Genomic DNA, 10,645 nt, shown 5'->3' on the forward strand with positions numbered 1-10,645 from the left:
CACTGCGGCATGGTATCTCAGTGGGCTAGCACTATAAAACCAGCTTCAGTCTGGGCTAGTACAAGCAGCCGCACCTACACATACACACGCATGCACGTCGTCATATGAGCGAAATATTCTCCTGCGTGACATTAAACCCAATTTCACCTCACCTCACCTCACCTCACCTCACCTCACCTCACCTCACCTCACCTACAATAAGGTCAGATATTATTATTATTATTTCTGGCTTTGTAAGAAGTAAAATGAAACCAGTCTGGCTTTTTATTAGAGCCATGTCCCCATTAAGTTACAAATTCACATGAGTTTTCTGTACACGCAAAAGAGCTAAAAACACATAATGAGCCAAACTTAGTCCTTCTTAGCTCTGTTAGGATATATTCGGATTATTTAAAATCAGTTCTAGTCCAAGATGAATGAGATTGTTGGTCCAAGATGAATTACTTGGTATTTTCATACCACAAATCCCAATTCAAAATTCCTTTGATTAAAATCATTTTCATTATTTTGATGATAACAATAACCTCTGTTTTATAATCCTATCTATATTTGGAAATGTTGACCTGCATGGACAGAAATATACAATAAAGTAGTGCACAGTTATGGCCATATCCTGTATCTGGAGTACACTGGATGTCTCACTTGTCAAATTACATGAACTATGAACTGTCAACAAAGTGCTTGAATCGTGGGTCAAGTGACAGGATGACATGAACATATGCCACAGGATGCGATCACTTGCAATATACCAGTAGGCTAGTCGGTAATAATCGGATTTGTGTACAAAGTCATGAAAGGGTTGGCCTTAGATGGCTGGATAATACAATATTTGAAATACGCCACTGTATTAATAAATGACTTAAAGAATTGACATATTCATCAGTCATTGATATATTTCACTGGACTCATGAATTATCCTCTAGGTGTAAGCAAGAGGCTGGCTTGCTGACATGCACAAACTTATTTCAGTGGCATGTTAGCCCAAATATTGGTATTATTGAAACTTCCAGATGTTTAATTACTCAGACCTAGTGAAACATATTGTTAGCCCTGATTTGAGTTCAAACAAGGGGTGGTGGGGTAGCCTAGTGGCTAAAGTGTTGCGCTCGTCACACCAAAGACCCAGGTTCGATTCCCCACACGTTCAATGTGTGAAGCCCATTTTGCTGGAATATTGCTAAAAGTGGCATTATACACAATCAAACAAGGCCATAATAAAATATATATTCCTTTTTCGTCCACTTTTTCCTAACCAAAATGGGTGGCACTTTTCATAAACTGTCCATGTGTACATGACTGTACACACTGACTGTACACTATTTTGTATATTGATAACAACCAAAACACTACATGTATATTCTTTGCAAACCAAATTCTGTGTAATAAAATCAATATATGTTCCTGATTAAAACAAAAACAAAACTGAAATTGAAATTTGGTAACAGTTTACTTGCAATCTGATTGGTTGGTTGATTGGTTTCTTGTTAAACGCCGCATTCAGCAATATGCCGGGGCGGTGGGGTAGCCTAGTGGTTAAAGCGTTGGCTTGTCATGCCGAAGACCTGGTTCGAATCCCCACATGGGCACAATGTGTGAAGCCCATTTCTGGTGTCCCCCGCCGTGATGTTGCTGGAATCTTGCTAAAAGCGGCGTAAAACCAAACTCAGTCAGTCAGCAATATTCCACCTATATATGTCGGTACCTGCAGTCTGAGGAATACACAAACTTGTGAGTACAGACAATGACCGAATGGTCCCAAAGATGTTCAGCAGGGTTCTTATCTCTGCTCCTTGCCATGGTAATCTTTCGATGGAGATGTTTTGCAAATGGGCAATGTTGGCTCATGAATAGCGAGGTCTAGAGTTGTCATCCATGAATATCAGACGACTGGCAAGAGGGTGGGTTTCAAAATGTGGAACGAAAGCAGTGTCCAGTACTTCAACCACTGAGTGTTCCAGGTTCTGTAATGAGATCCAACTTGCAGTCATCCGAAACACAAGCCCACATTATCACTGATCCACAACCAGAGGGTTCAGCTGCATGGATCATCTCCTAGTGATATCCTACGACATGTCAACAAGCAACAACAACAACCAGTAACCTGTAGAAGATGGCGACTTTCATCAGACCAATGAACACTATGCCATGTTTTCTCAGTTTTCTCAGAGCCTGGACCATGCCAGAGTCTATCTGAGAGGAAATGACATCTGATCCGACAATTCTTCCGCATATGATTGTCTTGCCGTAGAAATTAGGACTCAGTCATTACGGTCATCGGTCTTGCAGATCTTTGGCAATCATTCACTTCACTGATGGCCACTTGCTTCCATGCCAATAACATGCCATCGTGTATTTTCTGAAATTCTACATCTTGCCATGTCAAGTTAAATTTTATTGTCATCTTTTAAATTAGACAACTGTAGTGCACACAGTGAATTATACCCCAGTGTGAACATGCAACTCATAGGTTTTGATATATTGTGAGAACACATAGTTTGCATGTGCATTCCATTATGCTAGGCTATGGTCACCTTTTTGGACCAACTTTACATACACTGCCCTAGGATTCAGGTGTAGCATAATTAGCAGTCATGTGTTTATGTACTTTTGATAAAACAACTAATTCCCTGAAAAAGAGCATCCGTTACGGTACTTATTTTCCATTTTCAGCAAAAACTGTTTTCAAGTTCGTTCAGTTTTGATGCAACCCAATTCAGCGAATATTCACCTTGTGTACACTCAGCATCAAGTGTAAGGCAGAGCTTACCTGTTAAACAAAAACAAAACACAAAACAAAGGTTGAAAAATAAAGTTTATTTCATCTTTAACAGACACAGAGTAAGATATCATATATACTTATTCACACGTTCGAAAGGAATACTTAGGACGACATTGGCCATGAAGCTTAAAAGCAAAGAAATTAAGCATAGAAAATTAATTACAAATACTGGGGTTTGTTTTCCATTTCCCCTCCCCCCCCAATATTGCAGTAGCAGGACAACTTACAAATCATTTTTTTCAATCTGAATTTTTATGTCAATAAAATATGTGTCTGTGTACAAATATACCTCCATATAGGCGGTCAGGTGAAATTATTAATCAGAGCTACACTAACATGTAGTCTCTGAAATGAGCATATTTTACACACAAAAAAGTTTCTAAATTGTATTCATAAATGATAATGAACAGGAACACATAGACATTCTTCATTTAATCTAGACTTGCCACATATTCTAGACTTGCCACATATTCTAGACTTGCATGGGCTGGTTGTTTGTTTGTTTCAGGGTCTGTTTGACAGACTAAAATCAGAACCTTATCAGAGAGAACGCAGTTTCCACACCAGTTTCCACACCAGCACAAACACTAACTGAAACAAGAAGATCAAAAAGGAGAAAATATAAACAGCCATTACTTGTAGATTGGGTATCTCATAAACCCTAATTCACAAAAAAACAACCTGGGCATATATAAAAGAAATCACACTATGGACAAAAAATTGCTTTTTCATCTTTTGCCTAATATAGGTAATTAGTGTAATTATCCAACGTAAATCCCCATGTACAACATGGAGCAATCTGTAGCTATAAGGGCATGTGAAAAGTCTGAAGCCATTGATCTGATCATTTATCGTTGCAAATAAAGGAAAGCAATATTAAAAAGCACTATGAGAATATGAAAGGCAAATTCAAACTGACACCAATGATTTTTTTCACATTTTTGGTTTCTGCAGAAGTTTTCTCGATTCAAACTATTATCTTTCCCGTAAACATAAGATGCAATAATAATTTGACAGTCAAAGAAATCATTTAAAGACTGACACACAGACGTTTCAAAAAGTTGCAGGACTTCTTACATCATCAAGATCCTTCATAACATACAAATTACATTCTACATTAGATACGTATTGTAGAATGTGTGAAGATTGGGTGAATGAAAATGTTATACATTTTTTGAGTGTAATGCTTACAATGTAATTAAAGATAGGTATGTTCCTGTAAATAGTCAGTTAAATTTAGTCGCTAATTATCATAAAATATTAACTAGTAATTGTAGATATACCCTTGTAATTTGTTCTAGTTACATCAAAGAAGCTCTTGCTTATAGAACAAATGATACATCATTAGCCATTTAATTGAATTACTTTGTAAAGTTTCTCCTATTCTATGAAAATGTACTCTTTTTGTATGTATTGTACATGGGCCGATGGCCTACAAACCGAAAGAATTGAGATTCCCTTTACTGACAATGAAGAGCTCTATTTGTGACAGAGTTAAACCTTTTAACCATAACACCTTGTTGATGGAAACACCACACATCTGATACAGCTATCTATCACCTGTGACCCTTGTAATTAAAGCTACATATAAGTGGGATTTCATCAGGTAACCTTATTGGACTGAATGTCGGTCTAACAATGAGTTAATTTTTTACCATCATATTTTTCATAGTGTTATCTGTTAAACTTGGTGTCACAATCGTGCAAGTATATAAGTGAGGTTACCTCCCTTACACTGCTGATAAACTTAATACAACAATGCCGCTGCTGCTGCTGCTGCTGATGATGATGATGATCCCAGAAAGTTTAAATAGGGGTTTGCTAACGTATGGGTGTTTCTGTAATGCAACATAGCTTCATGTCTACAAATCATTTGACATCAAACAAGCAATGGTGTGGTAAAGAAAAGTGAAATGTGACAAAGATGTGACCTTGACTTGACTCATAAACTCATGCATTCTGATGTTAGTATAGTTACTGAAAATTCATCTAAAACATAGAGATAATATCAAGAATGATATTACATATATGTAAAGTCATTAATCTCTCATATTTACAGATCAAGAGAAAATCACTTTAAACATAACAAAATCTGTATCATTCTTTGTCATACATGATATTTATGAAATGGAGTCACACTTGGCAAATAATGTTGAACTTTCTTTAATACTAGGTAGTACAAATCCAAGGATACTTGAATGATGTGCAATAGTATCAAACCCCAAAACGACGTAAAAATATAACATAACCTAGCTACAATTGCACTTAAATGAAGGGTCTTGTGGCACTGATTAACAACGCCTAACTTCACCACCATGCTATTTTGTTTTGCAATAATAAATTTTCATATCACAAGTTAACATGCACTTACTTGAGCCAACCATACTGAGTCCAGAAAGTGGTGAATGTTGTCAAATGCCATATTCAGCAATATTTCAGCTCTGAGAATCCAGATAAAAATAGAAATGGAAAAAAAATATGTCTGGACCACATAAATGAGTAGGTGGCATCATGAGCAACAATACATGCCATTGGCTGTTATAACATGTAATTAACCAATCAGAGCTCGACTACCAAATCCTCTTTAGTCTGATATTACAAACATGAGATATGGGGACCTCTCAGCACAATTGCAGGAATCCGTCAAGTCAAAGCGTTTGAGCAACCAATCTTCTTTAGTTTGCTCTTGTGACAAACGCAGTTACTCGGACCCAAGTCTCCAGATACAATTAAAGCTGACTATCTTGACATAAATTATTCAAGAACTGAGTAATGGAGAATGCAAATGCATGATTCCTAACAAAATGACCACATCAAAAATTCTTGAATTATATGAACATAGGATTAATATAGGCATGCGCATTGTCAATACATCTCAGGGTTGTTTATACTGCTTCCTTCCAGGATCCCTGAATACATACTGACACTTTGCCGTGAACAGTGATACGACAGAGTTGCATCCCTTACTCCCGTCAGGATCAGGTTATAGTTAATACACTCGTATGTATCCTGTTGGTTATGTCCTTGTAGGTTGGTTGGTTGGTTGTTTAACACCGCACTCAGCAATATTCCAGGTATATGGATGCGGTCTGTTAATAATCGAGTCTGGACCAGACAATCCAGTGATCAACAGCATGAGCATTGATCTACGCAACTGGGATACGATGACTTGTGTCAACCAAGTCACCGAGTCTGACAACCTGATCACGTTAGTCACCTCTTACGACAAGCATGGGTTGCTGAAGACGAATTCTAACCTGGATCTTCACCTGAATTACATTTGAGACCTATGAATTGCTCACTAACACAAAATCTAATATTTGCAACAAAACCAAATTTGCACAGTCACATGAAATCGACAGACCAGCTCTGATGATTTGTCTCATAATTTTGGACACCTGAATAAATAAGTTGTTTAACAAACAATCAATATTTTGTTGTCACTTTTCGATATTTGTTTATGAGGGGGGACCACTTGCTGGTAGAACAGCCAGGTAATCAACAAGCGTGTGTAGTAAAATTTCAATTTCACACATGCAACTCGCACACCTGGCTGTTCTACCAGAAAGTGGCCCCCCCTCGTAAAAAATAGCAGTGAGTGAGTGAGTTTGGTTTTACTCCGCTTTTAACAATATTCCAGCAATATCACGGCGGGGGACACCAGAAATGGTATTCACATATTGTACCCATGTGGGGAATCGAACCCGGGTCTTCAGCATTACGAGTGGACACTTTAACCACTGGGCTACCCCACCGCCTCTAAAAAATAGTAGAAAGTGACAACAAAATATTGAAATCAAATGGACTGTAGGTAATGGTACTACAAAAGTATCTAATTTCAAGCAAACAAGGAAACTCATCAACTAGTAATGTGGAATTGATGAAAATCTTTAGATCATAACACGTTTATTTAGCAGGACACACAAACTGAACTGGGCACTAAAACTGTTTTCCTTATTGCTGCCATTAGATCTTTGGACATACCAAATTTGCATCCACTGATATATCAGGTAGCTAAAGTTTCCCATGCATACACCATTCATGAGATGTCAAGACTTTTAACATATTTGATATATGTATAACCAGCACGCCAAGCTATAAAAATACTCAGAAAATGAACCTTGACACTTCAGTGTTAGCAGATAAGACACCTATGGAATGAATATGAAACCCATATATGTCAAGTACTGATGAAATACTGACAACCAGGGCCTAGATTTTCGAAGCTCTCTTAGCGTTAAGATATTCGTAAGTCAATGTTATTGTATGGCACTTACGACTATCTTAGCGCTAAGAGAGCTTCGAAAATCTAGGCCCTGTAATTTTTCTCTGGTTAATCAAATCCTGCAATATCTTATATCAACCATTTTCAAACATTCTTAAGTAATGTACATGAAGAAATTAGTTTATCACTCAGAACGGACTTTACAAGAGATATTGCTTGGTTGAGATCAAACGATATTTTCCAGCAGACATCAACAATAGAATGCAATGCTAAGCAACGGCATGAATGGTATCCAAGTGAAGAATCTCACCCTTGTATCTTTTGATATCAAACATTACACTCATCATTACAAGTTGTTAAAAAAAAAACCTCAACAAGTCTCAGCTTTTTAAACTTTTATAAGCGTGATGATACATTTGCTATCAAAAGTGAATTAGTGAATTTAGTTTTACGCCGCTTTTAGCAATATACCAGCAATATAGTGGCAGGGGACACCAGAAATGGATTTCACACATTTTACCAATGTGGTGAGTGGAAGTCTTTAGCATGATATGAGCACTAACCACACTTTAACCACTAGACCATGCTAGACTGATACAGGCATCCCTCGCCATAACGTGGGACTTGGGGTCCATGGGTGACCCCCCGCGTTATTAGACACCCGCGTTATAGTAACGATTACATAACGCGGAACAAAGGCCAAGTAAAATCGTATTTTCCATGGACATAACAAAACTGCTATTTCGTGTATTGTGCCCAGTCAAAACTATATCGTATTGTTGGAGGTGAAAAAAAACTAAACTTTGTAAATGAAAATAGATGTAAGTACATGAAACTTGCAATCAAACATCACAAGACATGATAATTCAATTGTTGTTCCTGTCATGCTACCTGTTATTCAACTAAGCCGGAAATAGCAATCAGCTGGGCACAGATCGATTTTTATGGGAGCCACGCATTACCCCGCGGTTTAACTGAATCCGCGGTATCGCGAAGAGCGCGTTATTGCGAGGGATGACTGTACAACAATCCAAACTTGTTCAAACAGCAATATAATATTATTCAGGTCACTTTTAAAGAAAAGAACTCAATATTATAACTTCACATCTGTCAAACAACAAAAAATACATGATCTTACTTATATGAAGGAATAAAACATTGTTTCACCTGGATATCAGAAAACAAAAAGGACTAAGTTGAAACAAGTAATGGCTTGACCTACATAACAAATGGCTCCAACAATTAAATTTTTTTTTAGCTCTAACAGACCCCATGCCAAAACTGAACACAACCATCAAGTAAAAAGCAGTGAGGCAAATCATATTAGTAATAGTAAGCAGCTGGAGGGAGTGAGTGAGTGAGTGAATGAATGAGTTGGGTTTTACGCCGCTTCTAGCAATATTCAAGCAATATTACGGTGGGGGACACCACAAATGGGCATCACACATTTTACCCATGTGGGGAATCGAACCCAGGCGAACCCAGGCCCTTGTCATGACGACCGAATGCTACAACTACTAGGCTATCCCACTGCCCTGTAAGCAGCTGTAAAACGGGGTGATTAGGTAAGTAACTTAAGGGATGAAAACCTCATCACATTTTTGACAGAAGTTAGGAAACAAAATATTTCTAAATTATATTATATAAATTACTAAAACCTTAAAGGCACTTCCATAAAACAGGACATTACACTGGCCTGGCCAAATGAAGAATTGTGCATCATGATTATATATTGCTGATCAAGCGACTGTAACCACTGGACAAAGATGTGTGTATGTAATGGAGGAGGATGTGTGCAGAGAAGGAATCCAGCCATGTGGAATGAATGGTTACAGTTACGCAATTAGAGTGACATGGGACAAACAGTACATATAGAATGTCACTAATAGCCTAGTAATGAGTGAGTGTTTTACACCACTTTTAGCAATATTCCCGCAATATCACGAGGTGAATACCAGACATGGGTGTACCAGCATGATGAGCAAGAGCTTGTACCACTAGGCTACCTGACCGCCCCATCCTAGTAATGAGGATGAAGCCATATTTGGTAAAAGCTTTTGAAGTCAACATACCATGGAGAAGGCAATTCCATAACTCCTATACAGTTCTATACCAACATTCAATTTTAATTGTAGCAAGCAAAAAAATGTGAGCAAGGTTGTCTAATACACTCAACTATGACTCCCAACTTTAGCTGAATAATAATAATTAATAATGATTATTCTTAATAAAAATATGATCTGTATCAAAAATTGCACTGCACCTTTCCTATAAAAAAAGAAGCCATTACCCAACTTTGAAAGCAATCCATTCAATGAATGTAAAGTTATTGGTTAAAGAAATTTAAACGTGGGACTTTTCCTCCCGAGTTCAAGAGATCTAATTTGAGATAATTCTTGATAAATTAAAAATATCAAAATTCAACGTTGCAGTGCACCTCTCCTTTAGATATGGAATATGTTCCCCAAATTTGAAAACAAACCATTCAAACATGTTCAAAGTAATAGTTGAACAAATATTCCCCTGGAGTGTTTTTTTTCAGTTAAAAAAATGTGATTGTTTAAAAAAATTGAAAATCAGAATCAAACTTTGTACAGCATCTCCCATTTTGACAAAGAAGGTGCTCTCCAAACTAAAAAGCATTTTTACAAAAACCTTTCCAAAAAATAAATTGGGTAATTCTAAAAACAAATTAGAGTTAAATTTCATAATCAAAATTTGCACTGCGCCTCTCTGCACCAATAGTTTTCAAGTTTTTTGTTGAACAAACTTTTTCAAGTCTACTGACGGACGGAACTCCTTGGTAGAACTAAATGCCCCTGACCTCTTAAGGTTGGGGTACAAAAACTACAGTACAAATAAAGTATGGTGATCAGTCATAAATAAACCATTAATTTATTATTATTATTATATTACATACAGTCGGTCTGGTAGATTATCTGCTGCTATATGCTTTGAAAACATCCTACTCATATTATTGACAGGAAATACACATCACAGACATCATTGATGTGGTGAATGGTTGGTTTGTTGGACAAAGATGCCGACCCTAATTTAGCCCCATTAGTCTTTTGGCCAAAAGCTGATTAAAAAATTTGTATTTTATACTTTTTCAAAGAATTTCCATATTAAATAAAAAAAAAATAATAAAAAGTCTAAGACCTTGTTATTAACATTGTACTCACCTAAATCAGTAGCAAGTATCCACACATAGCTTGATACTGACTAAAATCTGATCGGAATTTATTGTGTATGGTAAGTACCGGTACGTTATTTGATAATCTAATTTAATGTATTTTTTTTAAATCATATATTTTTACTGCTATCGTAGTCGCGTATTTAGTGTGGTTTTTTTTCATAACGAATACTACAAAATTGTATGGGTTGGCACCTCTGCACAATCCAGTGACCGACAGCATGAGCATCAATCTACACATTTGGGATACGATATGTATCAACCAAGTTAGCGAGCCTAACCACACGATCCCGTTAGTCGCCTCTTACGACAAACATGGGTTACTGAAGACCAATTCTAACCTAGATCTTCACAGGTTGATGTGATGAGGAAACATTGGGAAAACATGACCACTGTAATGATACAAGGATACAGTTTGTACCATGATACTCAGATTCTGGCCTGA

This window comes from Haliotis rubra, unplaced genomic scaffold (genome assembly GCF_003918875.1).
Source record: "Haliotis rubra isolate DU_JTF1 unplaced genomic scaffold, ASM391887v1 Scf30, whole genome shotgun sequence".
Taxonomy (NCBI): domain Eukaryota; kingdom Metazoa; phylum Mollusca; class Gastropoda; order Lepetellida; family Haliotidae; genus Haliotis; species Haliotis rubra.